The following is a 22,262-nucleotide window of genomic DNA, read 5'->3' as shown; positions in this document are numbered from 1 at the left end:
AATGGAATGGAATGGAATGGAATCAACCCGAGTAGAATGGAATGGATTGGAATGGAATGGAATGGAATGGAATGGTATGGAATAGAATGGAATCGAATGGAATCGAATGGAATGGAATGGAATCAACCCGAGTAGAATGGAATGGATTGGAATGGAATGGAATGGAATGCAATGGAATTCAATAGAATAGAATGGAAGGGAAAGGAATGGAATGGAATGGAATGCAATGGAATGGAATCGAATGGAATCGAATGGAATGGAGTGGAATAGAATGGAAACAATCCGAATAGAACGGAACGGAACGTAACAGAACGGAACTTAACGGAATGGAAAGGAATGGAGTGAAATGGAATGGAATCGAATGGAATCGAATGGAACTGAATGGAATGGAATGGAAGGGAATGGAATGGAATGGAATGGAATGGAATGGAATGGAATGGAATGGAATGGAATCAACCCAAGTAGAATGGAATGGATTGGAATGGAATGGAATGGAATGGAATGGAATGGAATGGAATGGAATCGAATGGAATGGAATGGAATGGAATGGAATGGAATGGAATGGAATGGAATGGAATGGAATGGAATGAAATTCTATGGAATAGAATGGAATGGAATGGAATGCAATGGAATGAACCCGAGTAGAACGGAATGGAATGGAATGGAATGGAATGGAATGGAATGGAATGGAATGGAATGGAATGGAATGGAATGGAATGGAATCGAATGGAATCGAAGGGAATGGAATGGAATGGAATCGAATGGAATAGAATGGAATGGAATGGAATGGAATGGAATGGAATGGAATGGAATGGAATGGAATGGAGTGGAATGGAATGGAATGGAATCAACCCGAGTAGAATGGAATGGATTGGAATGGAATGGAATGGAATGGAATGGAATTCAATGGAATAGAATGAAGTGGAATGGAATGGAATGGAATGGAATGGAATGGAATGGAATGGAATGGAATGGAATCAACCCGAGTAGAATGGAATGGAATGGAATGGAATGGAATGGAATGGAATGGAATGGAATTCAATGGAATAGAATGAAATGGAATGGAATGGAATGGAATGGAATGGAATGGAATGGAATGGAATGGAATGGAATCGAATGGAATCGAATGGAATCGAATGGAATGGAGTGGAATAGCATGGAATCAACCCGAGTAGAACGGAATGGAATGGATCGGAATGGAACGGAATGGAACGGAATGGAACGGAACGGAACGGAACGGAACGGAATGGAATGGAGTGAAATGGAATGGAATCGAATGGAATCGAATGGAACCGTATGGAATGTAATGGAAGGGAATGGAATGGAATGGAATGGAATGGAACGGAATGGAAAGGAATGGAATGGAATGGAATCAACCCGAGTAGAATGGAATGGATTGGAATGGAATGGAATGGAATGGAATCGAATGGAATGGAATGGAATGGAATGGAATGGAATGGAATGGAATGGAATGGAATGGGATGGAATCAACCCGAGTAGAACGGAATGGAATGGAATGGAATGGAATGGAATGGAATGGAATGGAATGGAATGGAATGGAATGGAATGGAATTCAATGGAATAGAATGGAATGGAATGGAATGGAATGGAATGGAATGGAATGGAATGGAATCGAACGGAATCAAATGGAATCGAATGGAATGGAATAGAATAGATTGGAATCAACCCGAGTATAAAGGAATGGAATGGAATGGAATGGAATGAAATATAATGGAATGGAATGTAATGCAATGAAATGGAATGGAATGGAATGGAATCGAATGGAATGGACTGGAATGAAAAGGAATGGAATGGAATGGAATGGAATGGAATGGAATGGAATGGAATGGAATGGAATGGAGTGGATTCGAATGGAATGGAAAGGAATCGAATGGAATGGAAAGGAATGGAATGGACCCGAGTAGAACGGAATGGAATGGAATGGAATGGAATGGAATGGAATGAACCCGAGTAGAACGGAATGGAATGGAATGGAATGGAATGGAATGGAATGGAATGGAATGGAATGGAATGGAATGGAATGGAATGGAATGGAATGGAATCAACCCGAGTAGAATGGAATGGATAGGAATGGAATGGAATGGAATGGAATGGAATTCAATAGAATAGAATGGAAGGGAATGGAGTTGAATGGAATGGAATGGAATGGAATGGAATGCAATCGAATGGAATCGAATGGAATCGAATGGAATGGAGTGGAATAGAATGGAATAAACCCGAATAGAACGGAACGGAACGGAACGGAACGGAATGGAATGGAGTGAAATGGAATGGAATCAAATGGAATCGAATGGAACCGAATGGAATGGAATGGAAGGGAATAGAATGGAATGGAAGGGAATGGAATGGAATGGAATGGAATGGAATGGAATGGAATCAACCCGAGTAGAATGGAATGGATTGGAATGGAATGGAATGGAATGGAAAGGAATGGAATGGAATGGAATCGAATGGAATTGAATGGAATGGAATGGAATGGAATGGAATGGAGTGGAATGGAATGGAATCAACCCGAGTAGAACAGAATTGAATGGAAAGGAATGGAATGGAATGGAATGGAATGGAATGGAATGGAAGGGAATGGAATGGTATGGAATGGAATGGAATGAACCCGAGTAGAACGGAATGGAATGGAATGGAATAGAATTGAATGGAATGGAATGGAATGGAATGGAATGGAATGGAATGGAATGGAATGGAATGGAATCGAATGGAATCGAATGGAATCGAATGGAATGGAACGGAATGGAATGGAATCGAATGGAATCGAATGGAATGGAAAGGAATCGAATGGAATGGAATGGAATGGAATGGAATGGAAAGGAATGGAATGGAATGGAATGGAATGGAATGGAATCAACCCGTGTAGAATGCAATGGATTGGAATGGAATGGAATGGAATGGAATGGAATTCAATGGAATCGAATGGAATGGAATGGAATGGAATGGAATGGAATGGAATGGAATGGAATGGAATGGAATGGAATGGAATCAACCCGAGTAGAACGGAATGGAATGGAATGGAATGGATTGGAATGGTATGGAATGGAATGGAATGGAATGGAATTCAATGGAATAGAATGGAATGGAATGGAATGGAATGGAACGAACCCGAGTAGAACGGAATGGAATGGAATGGAATTGAATGGAATGGAATGGAATGGAATGGAATGGAATGGAACGGAATGCAATGGAATGAAATCAAGCCGAGTAGAATGGAATGGATTGGAATGGAATGGAATGGAAAGGAATGGAATGTAATGGAATGGAATTCAATAGAATAGAATGGAATGGAATGGAATGGAATGGAATGGAATGGAATGGAATGGAATCGAATGGAATCGAATGGAATCGAATGGAGTCGAATGGAATGGAGTGGAATAGAATGGAATCAACCCGAATAGAACGGAACGGAACGGAACGGAATGGAACGGAACGGAACGGAATGGAATGTAGTGAAATGGAATGGAATCGAATGGAATCGAATGGAACCAAATGGAATGGAATGGAAGGGAATGGAATGGAATGGAATGGAATGGAATGGAATGGAATGGAATGGAATGGAATGGAATCAACCCGAGTAGAATGTAATGGATTGGAATGGAATGGAATGGAATGGAATGGAATCGAGTGGAATGGAATGGAATGGAATGGAATGGAATGGAATGGAATGGAATGGAATCAACGCGAGTAGAACGGAATGGAATGGAATGGAATGGAATGGAATGGAATGGAATTCAATGGAATAGAATGAAATGGAATGGAATGGAATGGAATGGAATGGAATGGAATGGAATGGAATGGAATGGAATGGAATGGAATCGAATGGAATCGAATGGAATCGAATGGAATGGAGTGGAATAGCATGGAATCAACCCGAGTAGAACGGAATGGAATGGAACGGAACGGAAAGGAACGGAACTGAACGGAACGGAACGGAACGGAACGGAATGGAATGGAGTGAAATGGAATGGAATCGAAAGGAATCGAATGGAATGGAATGGAATGGAATGGAATGGAATCGAATGGAATCGAATGGAATCGAATGGAATGGAAAGGAATAGTATGGAATCAACCCGAGTAGAAAGGAATGGAATGGAATGGAATGGAATGGAATGGAATGGAATGGAATGGAATGGAATGGAATGGAATGGAATGGAATGGAATGGAATGGAATCGAAAGGAATGGAATGGAATGGAATGGAATGGAATGGAATGGAATGGAATGGAATGGAATGGTATGGAATCAACCCGAGTAGAATGGATAGGATTGGAATGGAATGGAATGGAATCGAATGGAATGGAGTGGAATAGAATGGAATCAACCCGTGTAGAATGGAATGGAATGGAACGGAATGGAACGGAACGGAACGGAATGGAATGGAATGGAACGGAACGGAATGGAATGGAGTGAAATGGAATGGAATCGAATGGAATCGAATGGAACCGAATGGAATGGAATGGAAGGGAATGGAATGGAATGGAATGGAATGGAATGGAATCAACCCGAGTAGAATGTAATGGAATGGAATGGAATGGAATGGAATGGAATGGAATGGAATGGAATGGAATCAACTCGATTAGAACGGAATGGAATGGAATGGAATGGAATGGAATGGAGTGGAATGGAATGGAATGGAATTCAATGGAATAGAAAGGAATGGAATGGAATGGAATGGAATGGAGTGGAATGGAGTGGAATGGAATCAACCCGAGTAGAATGGAATGGATTGGAATGGAATGGAATGGAATGGAATGGTATGGAATAGAATGGAATCGAATGGAATCGAATGGAATGGAATGGAATGAACCCGAGTAGAACGGAATGGAATGGAATGGAATGGAATGCAATGGAATGGAATGGAATGGAATGGAATGGAATGGAATGGAATGGAATGGAATGGAATGGAATGGAATAGAATGGAATGGAATGGAATGCAATGGAATGAACCCGAGTAGAATGGAACGGAATGGAATGGAATGGAGTGGAATGGAATGGAATGGAATGGAATGGAATGGAATGGAATGGAATGGAATGGAATGGAATGGAATGGAATCAACCCGAGTAGAATGGAACGGAATGGAATGGAATGGAATGGAATGGAATGGGATGGAATCAACCCGAGTAGAACGTAATGGAATGGAATGGAATGGAATGGAATGGGATGGAATCAAACCGAGTAGAACGGAATGGAATGGAATGGAATGGAATGGAATGGAATGGAATGGAATGGAATGGAATTCAATGGAATAGAATGGAATGGAATGGAATGGAATGGAATGGAATGGAATGGAATGGAATCGAACGGAATCGAATGGAATCGAATGGAATGGAATGGAATGGATTGGAATGGTATGGAATGGAATGGAATGGAATGGAATTCAATGGAATAGAATGGAATGGAATGGAATGGAATGGAACGAACCCGAGTAGAACGGAATGGAATGGAATGGAATTGAATGGAATGGAATGGAATGGAATGGAATGGAATGGAATGGAATGGAATGGAACGGAATGCAATGGAATGAAATCAAGCCGAGTAGAATGGAATGCATTGGAATGGAATGGAATGGAATGGAATGGAATGGAATGGAATTCAATAGAATAGAATGGAAGGGAATGGAATGGAATGGAATGGAATGGAATGGAATGGAATGGAATGGAATCGAATGGAATCGAATGGAATCGAATGGAATGGAGTGGAATAGAATGGAATCAACCCGAATAGAACGGAACGGAACGCAACGGAATGGAACGGAACGGAACGGAATGGAATGTAGTGAAATGGAATGGAATCGAATGGAATCGAATGGAACCGAATGGAATGGAATGGAAGGGAATGGAATGGAATGGAATGGAATGGAATGGAATGGAATGGAATGGAATGGAATGGAATGGAATGGAATGGAATCAACCCGAGTAGAATGGAATGGATTGAAATGGAATGGAATGGAATGGAATGGAATGGAATGGAATGGAATCGAGTGGAATGGAATGGAATGGAATGGAATGGAATGGAATGGAATGGAATGGAATGGAACGGAATCAACCCGAGTAGAACGGAATGGAATGGAATGGAATGGAATGGAATGGAATTCAATGGAATAGAATGAAATGGAATGGAATGCAATGGAATGGAATGGAATGGAATGGAATGGAATGGAATGGAATGGAATCGAATGGAATCGAATGGAATCGAATGGAATGGAGTGGAATAGCATGGAATCAACCCGAGTAGAACGGAATGGAATGGAACGGAACGGAAAGGAACGGAACGGAACGGAACGGAACGGAACGGAACGGAATGGAATGGAGTGAAATGGAATGGAATCGAATGGAATCGAATGGAATGTAATGGAATGGAATGGAATGGAATGGAATGGAATGGAATGGAAAGGAATGGAATGGAATGGAATGGAATGGAATGGAATCAACCCGTGTAGAATGCAATGGATTGGAATGGAATGGAATGGAATGGAATGGAATTCAATGGAATCGAATGGAATGGAATGGAATGGAATGGAATGGAATGGAATGGAATGGAATGGAATGGAATGGAATCAACCCGAGTAGAACGGAATGGAATGGAATGGAATGGATTGGAATGGTATGGAATGGAATGGAATGGAATGGAATTCAATGGAATAGAATGGAATGGAATGGAATGGAATGGAACGAACCCGAGTAGAACGGAATGGAATGGAATGGAATTGAATGGAATGGAATGGAATGGAATGGAATGGAATGGAACGGAATGCAATGGAATGAAATCAAGCCGAGTAGAATGGAATGGATTGGAATGGAATGGAATGGAAAGGAATGGAATGTAATGGAATGGAATTCAATAGAATAGAATGGAATGGAATGGAATGGAATGGAATGGAATGGAATGGAATGGAATCGAATGGAATCGAATGGAATCGAATGGAGTCGAATGGAATGGAGTGGAATAGAATGGAATCAACCCGAATAGAACGGAACGGAACGGAACGGAATGGAACGGAACGGAACGGAATGGAATGTAGTGAAATGGAATGGAATCGAATGGAATCGAATGGAACCAAATGGAATGGAATGGAAGGGAATGGAATGGAATGGAATGGAATGGAATGGAATGGAATGGAATGGAATGGAATGGAATGGAATCAACCCGAGTAGAATGTAATGGATTGGAATGGAATGGAATGGAATGGAATGGAATCGAGTGGAATGGAATGGAATGGAATGGAATGGAATGGAATGGAATGGAATCAACGCGAGTAGAACGGAATGGAATGGAATGGAATGGAATGGAATGGAATGGAATTCAATGGAATAGAATGAAATGGAATGGAATGGAATGGAATGGAATGGAATGGAATGGAATGGAATGGAATGGAATGGAATGGAATCGAATGGAATCGAATGGAATCGAATGGAATGGAGTGGAATAGCATGGAATCAACCCGAGTAGAACGGAATGGAATGGAACGGAACGGAAAGGAACGGAACTGAACGGAACGGAACGGAACGGAACGGAATGGAATGGAGTGAAATGGAATGGAATCGAAAGGAATCGAATGGAATGGAATGGAATGGAATGGAATGGAATCGAATGGAATCGAATGGAATCGAATGGAATGGAAAGGAATAGTATGGAATCAACCCGAGTAGAAAGGAATGGAATGGAATGGAATGGAATGGAATGGAATGGAATGGAATGGAATGGAATGGAATGGAATGGAATGGAATGGAATGGAATCGAAAGGAATGGAATGGAATGGAATGGAATGGAATGGAATGGAATGGAATGGAATGGAATGGTATGGAATCAACCCGAGTAGAATGGATAGGATTGGAATGGAATGGAATGGAATCGAATGGAATGGAGTGGAATAGAATGGAATCAACCCGTGTAGAATGGAATGGAATGGAACGGAATGGAACGGAACGGAACGGAATGGAATGGAATGGAACGGAACGGAATGGAATGGAGTGAAATGGAATGGAATCGAATGGAATCGAATGGAACCGAATGGAATGGAATGGAAGGGAATGGAATGGAATGGAATGGAATGGAATGGAATCAACCCGAGTAGAATGTAATGGAATGGAATGGAATGGAATGGAATGGAATGGAATGGAATGGAATCAACCCGAGTAGAATGGAATGGATTGGAATGGAATGGAATGGAATGGAATGGTATGGAATAGAATGGAATCGAATGGAATCGAATGGAATGGAATGGAATGAACCCGAGTAGAACGGAATGGAATGGAATGGAATGGAATGCAATGGAATGGAATGGAATGGAATGGAATGGAATGGAATGGAATGGAATGGAATGGAATGGAATGGAATAGAATGGAATGGAATGGAATGCAATGGAATGAACCCGAGTAGAATGGAACGGAATGGAATGGAATGGAGTGGAATGGAATGGAATGGAATGGAATGGAATGGAATGGAATGGAATGGAATGGAATGGAATCAACCCGAGTAGAATGGAACGGAATGGAATGGAATGGAATGGAATGGAATGGGATGGAATCAACCCGAGTAGAACGTAATGGAATGGAATGGAATGGAATGGAATGGGATGGAATCAAACCGAGTAGAACGGAATGGAATGGAATGGAATGGAATGGAATGGAATGGAATGGAATGGAATGGAATTCAATGGAATAGAATGGAATGGAATGGAATGGAATGGAATGGAATGGAATGGAATGGAATCGAATGGAATCGAATGGAATCGAATGGAATGGAATGGAATGGATTGGAATGGTATGGAATGGAATGGAATGGAATGGAATTCAATGGAATAGAATGGAATGGAATGGAATGGAATGGAACGAACCCGAGTAGAACGGAATGGAATGGAATGGAATTGAATGGAATGGAATGGAATGGAATGGAATGGAATGGAATGGAATGCAATGGAATGGAATGGAATGGAATGGAATGGAATGGAATGGAATGGAATCGAATGGAATCGAATGGAATCGAATGGAATGGAGTGGAATAGCATGGAATCAACCCGAGTAGAACGGAATGGAATGGAACGGAACGGAAAGGAACGGAACGGAACGGAACGGAACGGAACGGAACGGAATGGAATGGAGTGAAATGGAATGGAATCGAATGGAATCGAATGGAATGTAATGGAATGGAATGGAATGGAATGGAATGGAATGGAATGGAAAGGAATGGAATGGAATGGAATGGAATGGAATGGAATCAACCCGTGTAGAATGCAATGGATTGGAATGGAATGGAATGGAATGGAATGGAATTCAATGGAATCGAATGGAATGGAATGGAATGGAATGGAATGGAATGGAATGGAATGGAATGGAATGGAATGGAATCTACCCGAGTAGAACGGAATGGAATGGAATGGAATGGATTGGAATGGTATGGAATGGAATGGAATGGAATGGAATTCAATGGAATAGAATGGAATGGAATGGAATGGAATGGAACGAACCCGAGTAGAACGGAATGGAATGGAATGGAATTGAATGGAATGGAATGGAATGGAATGGAATGGAATGGAACGGAATGCAATGGAATGAAATCAAGCCGAGTAGAATGGAATGGATTGGAATGGAATGGAATGGAAAGGAATGGAATGTAATGGAATGGAATTCAATAGAATAGAATGGAATGGAATGGAATGGAATGGAATGGAATGGAATGGAATGGAATCGAATGGAATCGAATGGAATCGAATGGAGTCGAATGGAATGGAGTGGAATAGAATGGAATCAACCCGAATAGAACGGAACGGAACGGAACGGAATGGAACGGAACGGAACGGAATGGAATGTAGTGAAATGGAATGGAATCGAATGGAATCGAATGGAACCAAATGGAATGGAATGGAAGGGAATGGAATGGAATGGAATGGAATGGAATGGAATGGAATGGAATGGAATGGAATGGAATGGAATCAACCCGAGTAGAATGTAATGGATTGGAATGGAATGGAATGGAATGGAATGGAATCGAGTGGAATGGAATGGAATGGAATGGAATGGAATGGAATGGAATGGAATCAACGCGAGTAGAACGGAATGGAATGGAATGGAATGGAATGGAATGGAATGGAATTCAATGGAATAGAATGAAATGGAATGGAATGGAATGGAATGGAATGGAATGGAATGGAATGGAATGGAATGGAATGGAATGGAATCGAATGGAATCGAATGGAATCGAATGGAATGGAGTGGAATAGCATGGAATCAACCCGAGTAGAACGGAATGGAATGGAACGGAACGGAAAGGAACGGAACTGAACGGAACGGAACGGAACGGAACGGAATGGAATGGAGTGAAATGGAATGGAATCGAAAGGAATCGAATGGAATGGAATGGAATGGAATGGAATGGAATCGAATGGAATCGAATGGAATCGAATGGAATGGAAAGGAATAGTATGGAATCAACCCGAGTAGAAAGGAATGGAATGGAATGGAATGGAATGGAATGGAATGGAATGGAATGGAATGGAATGGAATGGAATGGAATGGAATGGAATGGAATCGAAAGGAATGGAATGGAATGGAATGGAATGGAATGGAATGGAATGGAATGGAATGGAATGGTATGGAATCAAGCCGAGTAGAATGGATAGGATTGGAATGGAATGGAATGGAATCGAATGGAATGGAGTGGAATAGAATGGAATCAACCCGTGTAGAATGGAATGGAATGGAACGGAATGGAACGGAACGGAACGGAATGGAATGGAATGGAACGGAACGGAATGGAATGGAGTGAAATGGAATGGAATCGAATGGAATCGAATGGAACCGAATGGAATGGAATGGAAGGGAATGGAATGGAATGGAATGGAATGGAATGGAATCAACCCGAGTAGAATGTAATGGAATGGAATGGAATGGAATGGAATGGAATGGAATGGAATGGAATGGAATCAACCCGAGTAGAATGGAATGGATTGGAATGGAATGGAATGGAATGGAATGGTATGGAATAGAATGGAATCGAATGGAATCGAATGGAATGGAATGGAATGAACCCGAGTAGAACGGAATGGAATGGAATGGAATGGAATGCAATGGAATGGAATGGAATGGAATGGAATGGAATGGAATGGAATGGAATGGAATGGAATGGAATGGAATAGAATGGAATGGAATGGAATGCAATGGAATGAACCCGAGTAGAATGGAACGGAATGGAATGGAATGGAGTGGAATGGAATGGAATGGAATGGAATGGAATGGAATGGAATGGAATGGAATGGAATGGAATCAACCCGAGTAGAATGGAACGGAATGGAATGGAATGGAATGGAATGGAATGGGATGGAATCAACCCGAGTAGAACGTAATGGAATGGAATGGAATGGAATGGAATGGGATGGAATCAAACCGAGTAGAACGGAATGGAATGGAATGGAATGGAATGGAATGGAATGGAATGGAATGGAATGGAATTCAATGGAATAGAATGGAATGGAATGGAATGGAATGGAATGGAATGGAATGGAATGGAATCGAATGGAATCGAATGGAATCGAATGGAATGGAATGGAATGGATTGGAATGGTATGGAATGGAATGGAATGGAATGGAATTCAATGGAATAGAATGGAATGGAATGGAATGGAATGGAACGAACCCGAGTAGAACGGAATGGAATGGAATGGAATTGAATGGAATGGAATGGAATGGAATGGAATGGAATGGAATGGAATGGAATGGAACGGAATGCAATGGAATGAAATCAAGCCGAGTAGAATGGAATGCATTGGAATGGAATGGAATGGAATGGAATGGAATGGAATGGAATTCAATAGAATAGAATGGAAGGGAATGGAATGGAATGGAATGGAATGGAATGGAATGGAATGGAATCGAATGGAATCGAATGGAATCGAATGGAATGGAGTGGAATAGAATGGAATCAACCCGAATAGAACGGAACGGAACGCAACGGAATGGAACGGAACGGAACGGAATGGAATGTAGTGAAATGGAATGGAATCGAATGGAATCGAATGGAACCGAATGGAATGGAATGGAAGGGAATGGAATGGAATGGAATGGAATGGAATGGAATGGAATGGAATGGAATGGAATGGAATCAACCCGAGTAGAATGGAATGGATTGAAATGGAATGGAATGGAATGGAATGGAATGGAATGGAATGGAATGGAATCGAGTGGAATGGAATGGAATGGAATGGAATGGAATGGAATGGAATGGAATGGAATGGAATGGAATGGAATGGAACGGAATCAACCCGAGTAGAACGGAATGGAATGGAATGGAATGGAATGGAATGGAATTCAATGGAATAGAATGAAATGGAATGGAATGCAATGGAATGGAATGGAATGGAATGGAATGGAATGGAATGGAATCGAATGGAATCGAATGGAATCGAATGGAATGGAGTGGAATAGCATGGAATCAACCCGAGTAGAACGGAATGGAATGGAACGGAACGGAAAGGAACGGAACGGAACGGAACGGAACGGAACGGAACGGAATGGAATGGAGTGAAATGGAATGGAATCGAATGGAATCGAATGGAATGTAATGGAATGGAATGGAATGGAATGGAATGGAATGGAATGGAATACAATGGAATGGAATGGAATGGAATGGAATGGAATGGAATGGAATCGAATGGAATCGAATGGAATCGAATGGAATGGAAAGGAATAGTATGGAATCAACACGAGTAGAAAGGAATGGAATGGAATGGAATGGAATGGAATGGAATGGAATGGAATGGAATGGAATCGAAAGGAATGGAATGGAATGGAATGGAATGGAATGGAATGGAATGGAATGGAATGGAATGGAATGGAATCAACCCGAGTAGAATGGATTGGATTGGAATGGAATGGAATGGAATCGAATGGAATGGAGTGTAATAGAATGGAATCAACCCGTGTAGAACGGAATGGAATGGAACGGAATGGAACGGAACGGAACGGAATGGAATGGAACGGAACGGAACGGAATGGAATGGAGTGAAATGGAATGGAATCGAATGGAATCGAATGGAACCGAATGGAATGGAATGGAAGGTAATGGAATGGAATGGAATGGAATGGAATGTTATCAACCCGAGTAGAATGTAATGGAATGGAATGGAATGGAATGGAATGGAATGGAATGGAATGGAATGGAATGGAATCAACTCGATTAGAACGGAATGGAATGGAATGGAATGGAATGGAATGGAGTGGAATGGAATGGAATGGAATTCAATGGAATAGAATGGAATGGAATGGAATGGAATGGAAGGGAATGGAATGGAATGGAATGGAATGGAATGGAATGGAATCAACCCGAGTAGAATGGAATGGATTGGAATGGAATGGAATGGAATGGAATGGTATGGAATAGAATGGAATCGAATGGAATCGAATGGAATGGAATGGAATCAACCCGAGTAGAATGGAATGGATTGGAATGGAATGGAATGGAATGCAATGGAATTCAATAGAATAGAATGGAAGGGAATGGAATGGAATGGAATGGAATGCAATGGAATGGAATCGAATGGAATCGAATGGAATGGAGTGGAATAGAATGGAAACAATCCGAATAGAACGGAACGGAACGGAACAGAACGGAACTTAACGGAATGGAAACGAATGGAGTGAAATGGAATGGAATCGAATGGAATCGAATGGAACTGAATGGAATGGAATGGAAGGGAATGGAATGGAATGGAATGGAATGGAATGGAATAGAATGGAATGGAATGGAATGGAATCAACCCAAGTAGAATGGAATGGATTGGAATGGAATGGAATGGAATGGAATGGAATGGAATGGAATCGAATGGAATCGAATGGAATGGAATGGAATGGAATGGAATTGAATGGAATGGAATGGAATGGAATGAAATTCTATGGAATAGAATGGAATGGAATGGAATGCAATTGAATGAACTCGAGTAGAACGGAATGGAATGGAATGGAATGGAATGGAATGGAATGGAATGGAATGGAATGGAATGGAATCGAATGGAATCGAAGGGAATGGAATGGAATGGAATCGAATGGTATAGAATGGAATGGAATGGAATGGAATGGAATGGAATGGAATGGAATGGAGTGGAATGGAATGGAATGGAATCAACCCGAGTAGAATGGAATGGATTGGAATGGAATGGAATGGAATGGAATGGAATGGAATGGAATTCAATGGAATAGAATGAAATGGAATGGAATGGAATGGAATGGAATGGAATGGAATCGAATGGAATCGAATGGAATGGAGTGGAGTAGAATGGAATCAACCCGAGTAGAACGGAATGGAATGGATCGGAATGGAACGGAATGGAACGGAATGGAACGGAACAGAACGGAACGGAACGGAATGGAATGGAGTGAAATGGAATGGAATCGAATGGAATCGAATGGAACCGTATGGAATGTAATGGAAGGGAATGGAATGGAATGGAATGGAATGGAACGGAATGGAAAGGAATGGAATGGAATGGAATCAACCCGAGTAGAATGGAATGGATTGGAATGGAATGGAATGGAATGGAATCGAATGGAATGGAATGGAATGGAATGGAATGGAATGGAATGGAATGGGATGGAATCAACCCGAGTAGAACGGAATGGAATGGAATGGAATGGAATGGAATGGAATGGAATGGAATGGAATGGAATGGAATGGAATTCAATGGAATAGAATGGAATGGAATGGAATGGAATGGAATGGAATGGAATGGAATGGAATCGAGCGGAATCGAATGGAATCGAATGGAATGGAATGGAATAGATTGGAATCAACCCGAGTATAAAGGAATGGAATGGAATGGAATGGAATGGAATATAATGGAATGGAATGTAATGCAATGAAATGGAATGGAATGGAATGGAATCGAATGGAATGGACTGGAATGAAAAGGAATGGAATGGAATGGAATGGAATGGAATGGAATGGAATGGAATGGAATGGAATGGAATCAACCCGAGTAGAATGGAATGGATTGGAATGGAATGGAATGGAGTGGATTCGAACGGAATGGAAAGGAATCGAATGGAATGGAAAGGAATGGAATGGACCCGAGTAGAACGGAATGGAATGGAATGGAATGGAATGGAATGGAATGAACCCGAGTAGAACGGAATGGAATGGAATGGAATGGAATGGAATGGAATGGAATGGAATGGAATGGAATGGAATGGAATCAACCCGAGTAGAATGGAATGGATAGGAATGGAATGGAATGGAATGGATTGGAATTCAATAGAATAGAATGGAAGGGAATGGAGTGGAATGGAATGGAATGGAATGGAATGGAATGCAATCGAATGGAATCGAATGGAATCGAATGGAATGGAGTGGAATAGAATGGAATAAACCCGAATAGAACGGAACGGAACGGAACGGAACGGAATGGAATGGAGTGAAATGGAATGGAATCAAATGGAATCGAATGGAACCGAATGGAATGGAATGGAAGGGAATAGAATGGAATGGAAGGGAATGGAATGGAATGGAACGGAATGGAATGGAATGGAATCAACCCGAGTAGAATGGAATGGATTGGAATGGAATGGAATGGAATGGAAAGGAATGGAATGGAATGGAATCGAATGGAATCGAATGGAATGGAATGGAATGGAATGGAATGGAGTGGAATGGAATGGAATCAACCCGAGTAGAACAGAATTGAATGGAAAGGAATGGAATGGAATGGAATGGAATGGAATGGAATGGAATGGAATGGAATGGAAGGGAATGGAATGGTATGGAATGGAATGGAATGAACCCGAGTAGAACGGAATGGAATGGAATGGAATAGAATTGAATGGAATGGAATGGAATGGAATGGAATGGAATGGAATGGAATGGAATCGAATGGAATCGAATGGAATCGAATGGAATGGAACGGAATGGAATGGAATCGAATGGAATCGAATGGAATGGAAAGGAATCGAATCGAATGGAATCGAATGGAATGGAATGGAATGGAATGGAATGGAATGGAATGGAATCAACCCGTGTAGAATGCAATGGATTGGAATGGAATGGAATGGAATGGAATGGAATTCAATGGAATCGAATGGATTGGAACGGAATAGAATGGAATCGAATGGAATCGAATGGAATGGAAAGGAATCGAATCGAATGGAATCGAATGGATTGGAATGGAATGGAATGGAATGGAATGGAATGGAATGGAATGGAATGGAATCAACCCGAGTAGAACGGAATGGAATGGAATGGAATGGATTGGAATGGTATGGAATGGAATGGAATGGAATGGAATTCAATGGAATAGAATGGAATGGAATGGAATAGAATGGAATGGAATGGAATGGAATGGAACGAACCCGAGTAGAACGGAATGGAATGGAATGGAATTGAATGGAATGGAATGGAATGGAATGGAATGGAATGGAATGGAATCAAGCCGAGTAGAATGGAATGGATTGGAATGGAATGGAATGGAATGGAATGGAATGGAATGTAATGGAATGGAATTCAATAGAATAGAATGGAAGGGAATGGAATGGAATGGAATGGAATGGAATGGAATGGAATCGAATGGAATCGAATGGAATCGAATGGAGTCGAATGGAATGGAGTGGAATAGAATGGAATCAACCCGAATAGAACGGAACGGAACGGAACGGAATGGAACGGAACGGAACGGAATGGAATGTAGTGAAATGGAATGGAATCGAATGGAATCGAATGGAACCAAATGGAATGGAATGGAAGGGAATGGAATGGAATGGAATGGAATGGAATGGAATGGAATGGAATGGAATGGAATGGAATGGAATCAACCCGAGTAGAATGGAATGGATTGGAATGGAATGGAATGGAATGGAATGGAATCGAGTGGAATGGAATGGAATGGAATCAACCCGAGTAGAATGGAATGGATTGGAATGGAATGGAATGGAATGGAATGGAATGGAATTCAATGGAATAGAATGAAATGGAATGGAATGGAATGGAATGGAATGGAATGGAATGGAATCGAATGGAATCGAATGGAATGGAGTGGAGTAGAATGGAATCAACCCGAGTAGAACGGAATGGAATGGATCGGAATGGAACGGAATGGAACGGAATGGAACGGAACGGAACGGAACGGAACGGAATGGAATGGAGTGAAATGGAATGGAATCGAATGGAATCGAATGGAACCGTATGGAATGTAATGGAAGGGAATGGAATGGAATGGAATGGAATGGAACGGAATGGAAAGGAATGGAATGGAATGGAATCAACCCGAGTAGAATGGAATGGATTGGAATGGAATGGAATGGAATGGAATCGAATGGAATGGAATGGAATGGAATGGAATGGAATGGAATGGAATGGAATGGGATGGAATCAACCCGAGTAGAACGGAATGGAATGGAATGGAATGGAATGGAATGGAATGGAATGGAATGGAATGGAATGGAATTCAATGGAATAGAATGGAATGGAATGGAATGGAATGGAATGGAATGGAATGGAATGGAATCGAACGGAATCGAATGGAATGGAATGGAATGGAATGGAATAGATTGGAATCAACCCGAGTATAAAGGAATGGAATGGAATGGAATGGAATGGAATATAATGGAATGGAATGTAATGCAATGAAATGGAATGGAATGGAATGGAATCGAATGGAATGGACTGGAATGAAAAGGAATGGAATGGAATGGAATGGAATGGAATGGAATGGAATGGAATGGAATGGAATGGAATGGAATCAACCCGAGTAGAATGGAATGGATTGGAATGGAATGGAATGGAGTGGATTCGAACGGAATGGAAAGGAATCGAATGGAATAGAAAGGAATGGAATGGACCCGAGTAGAACGGAATGGAATGGAATGGAATGGAATGGAATGGAATGGAATGAACCCGAGTAGAACGGAATGGAATGGAATGGAATGGAATGGAATGGAATGGAATGGAATGGAATGGAATGGAATGGAATGGAATGGAATGGAATGGAATGGAATCAACCCGAGTAGAATGGAATGGATAGGAATGGAATGGAATGGAATGGATTGGAATTCAATAGAATAGAATGGAAGGGAATGGAGTGGAATGGAATGGAATGGAATGGAATGGAATGCAATCGAATGGAATCGAATGGAATCGAATGGAATGGAGTGGAATAGAATGGAATAAACCCGAATAGAACGGAACGGAACGGAACGGAACGGAATGGAATGGAGTGAAATGGAATGGAATCAAATGGAATCGAATGGAACCGAATGGAATGGAATGGAAGGGAATAGAATGGAATGGAAGGGAATGGAATGGAATGGAATGGAATGGAATGGAATGGAATCAACCCGAGTAGAATGGAATGGATTGGAATGGAATGGAATGGAATGGAAAGGAATGGAATGGAATGGAATCGAATGGAATCGAATGGAATGGAATGGAATGGAATGGAATGGAGTGGAATGGAATGGAATCAACCCGAGTAGAACAGAATTGAATGGAAAGGAATGGAATGGAATGAAATGGAATGGAATGGAAGGGAATGGAATGGTATGGAATGGAATGGAATGAACCCGAGTAGAACGGAATGGAATGGAATGGAATAGAATTGAATGGAATGGAATGGAATGGAATGGAATGTAATGGAATGGAATTCAATAGAATAGAATGGAAGGGAATGGAATGGAATGGAATGGAATGGAATGGAATGGAATCGAATGGAATCGAATGGAATCGAATGGAGTCGAATGGAATGGAGTGGAATAGAATGGAATCAACCCGAATAGAACGGAACGGAACGGAACGGAATGGAACGGAACGGAACGGAATGGAATGTAGTGAAATGGAATGGAATCGAATGGAATCGAATGGAACCAAATGGAATGGAATGGAAGGGAATGGAATGGAATGGAATGGAATGGAATGGAATGGAATGGAATGGAATGGAATGGAATGGAATGGAATGGAATGGAATGGAATCAACCCGAGTAGAATGGAATGGATTGGAATGGAATGGAATGGAATGGAATGGAATCGAGTGGAATGGAATGGAATGGAATCAACCCGAGTAGAATGGAATGGATTGGAATGGAATGGAATGGAATGGAATGGAATGGAATTCAATGGAATAGAATGAAATGGAATGGAATGGAATGGAATGGAATGGAATGGAATGGAATGGAATCGAATGGAATCGAATGGAATGGAGTGGAGTAGAATGGAATCAACCCGAGTAGAACGGAATGGAATGGATCGGAATGGAACGGAATGGAACGGAATGGAACGGAACGGAACGGAACGGAACGGAATGGAATGGAGTGAAATGGAATGGAATCGAATGGAATCGAATGGAACCGTATGGAATGTAATGGAAGGGAATGGAATGGAATGGAATGGAATGGAACGGAATGGAAAGGAATGGAATGGAATGGAATCAACCCGAGTAGAATGGAATGGATTGGAATGGAATGGAATGGAATGGAATCGAATGGAATGGAATGGAATGGAATGGAATGGAATGGAATGGAATGGAATGGGATGGAATCAACCCGAGTAGAACGGAATGGAATGGAATGGAATGGAATGGAATGGAATGGAGTGGAATGGAATGGAATGGAATTCAATGGAATAGAATGGAATGGAATGGAATGGAATGGAATGGAATGGAATGGAATGGAATGGAATCGAACGGAATCGAATGGAATGGAATGGAATGGAATGGAATAGATTGGAATCAACCCGAGTATAAAGGAATGGAATGGAATGGAATGGAATGGAATATAATGGAATGGAATGTAATGCAATGAAATGGAATGGAATGGAATGGAATCGAATGGAATGGACTGGAATGAAAAGGAATGGAATGGAATGGAATGGAATGGAATGGAATGGAATGGAATGGAATGGAATGGAATCAACCCGAGTAGAATGGAATGGATTGGAATGGAATGGAATGGAGTGGATTCGAACGGAATGGAAAGGAATCGAATGGAATGGAAAGGAATGGAATGGACCCGAGTAGAACGGAATGGAATGGAATGGAATGGAATGGAATGGAATGGAATGAACCCGAGTAGAACGGAATGGAATGGAATGGAATGGAATGGAATGGAATGGAATGGAATGGAATGGAATGGAATGGAATGGAATGGAATGGAATGGAATCAACCCGAGTAGAATGGAATGGATAGGAATGGAATGGAATGGAATGGATTGGAATTCAATAGAATAGAATGGAAGGGAATGGAGTGGAATGGAATGGAATGGAATGGAATGGAATGCAATCGAATGGAATCGAATGGAATCGAATGGAATGGAGTGGAATAGAATGGAATAAACCCGAATAGAACGGAACGGAACGGAACGGAACGGAATGGAATGGAGTGAAATGGAATGGAATCAAATGGAATCGAATGGAACCGAATGGAATGGAATGGAAGGGAATAGAATGGAATGGAAGGGAATGGAATGGAATGGAATGGAATGGAATGGAATGGAATCAACCCGAGTAGAATGGAATGGATTGGAATGGAATGGAATGGAATGGAAAGGAATGGAATGGAATGGAATCGAATGGAATCGAATGGAATGGAATGGAATGGAATGGAATGGAGTGGAATGGAATGGAATCAACCCGAGTAGAACAGAATTGAATGGAAAGGAATGGAATGGAATGGAATGGAATGGAATGGAAGGGAATGGAATGGTATGGAATGGAATGGAATGAACCCGAGTAGAACCGAATGGAATGGAATGGAATAGAATTGAATGGAATGGAATGGAATGGAATGGAATGGAATGGAATGGAATGGAATGGAATCGAATGGAATCGAATGGAATCGAATGGAATGGAACGGAATGGAATGGAATCGAATGGAATCGAATGGAATGGAAAGGAATCGAATCGAATGGAATCGAATGGAATGGAATGGAATGGAATGGAATGGAATGGAATGGAATGGAATGGAATGGAATGGAATGGAATGGAATGGAATCAACCCGTGTAGAATGCAATGGATTGGAATGGAATGGAATGGAATGGAATGGAATTCAATGGAATCGAATGGATTGGAACGGAATGGAATGGAATCGAATGGAATCGAATGGAATGGAAAGGAATCGAATCGAATGGAATCGAATGGATTGGAATGGAATGGAATGGAATGGAATGGAATGGAATGGAATGGAATGGAATGGAATCAACCCGAGTAGAACGGAATGGAATGGAATGGAATGGATTGGAATGGTATGGAATGGAATGGAATGGAATGGAATTCAATGGAATAGAATGGAATGGAATGGAATGGAATGGAACGAACCCGAGTAGAACGGAATGGAATGGAATGGAATTGAATGGAATGGAATGGAATGGAATGGAATGGAATTGAACGGAATGCAATGGAATGAAATCAAGCCGAGTAGAATGGAATGGATTGGAATGGAATGGAGTGGAATGGAATGGAATGTAATGGAATGGAATTCAATAGAATAGAATGGAAGGGAATGGAACGGAATGGAATGGAATGGAATGGAATGGAATCGAATGGAATCGAATGGAATCGAATGGAGTCGAATGTAATGGAGTGGAATAGAATGGAATCAACCCGAATAGAACGGAACGGAACGGAACGGAATGGAACGGAACGGAACGGAATGGAATGTAGTGAAATGGAATGGAATCGAATGGAATCGAATGGAACCAAATGGAATGGAATGGAAGGGAATGGAATGGAATGGAATGGAATGGAATGGAATGGAATGGAATGGAATGGAATGGAATGGAATGGAATCAACCCGAGTAGAATGGAATGGATTGGAATGGAATGGAATGGAATGGAATGGAATCGAGTGGAATGGAATGGAATGGAATGGAATGGAATGGAATGGAATGGAGTGGAATGGAATGGAATGGAATGGAATGGAATCAACCCGAGTAGAACGGAATGGAATGGACTGGAATGGAATGGAATGGAATGGAATTCAATGGAATAGAATGAAATGGAATGGAATGGAATGGAATGGAATGGAATGGAATGGAATGGAATGGAATCGAATGGAATCGAATGGGATCGAATGGAATGGAGTGGAATAGCATGGAATCAACCCGAGTAGAACGGAATGGAATGGAACGGAACGGAAAGGAACGGAACTGAACGGAACGGAACGGAACGGAACGGAATGGAATGGAGTGAAATGGAATGGAATCGAATGGAATCGAATGGAATGGAATGGAATGGAATGGAATGGAATCGAATGGAATCGAATGGAATCGAA

This window comes from Gorilla gorilla, chromosome 17 (genome assembly GCF_029281585.2).
Source record: "Gorilla gorilla gorilla isolate KB3781 chromosome 17, NHGRI_mGorGor1-v2.1_pri, whole genome shotgun sequence".
In the NCBI taxonomy this organism is placed as follows: domain Eukaryota; kingdom Metazoa; phylum Chordata; class Mammalia; order Primates; family Hominidae; genus Gorilla; species Gorilla gorilla.
The sequence above is the reverse complement of the archived record's forward strand: the minus strand, read 5'-3'. Positions refer to the sequence as shown.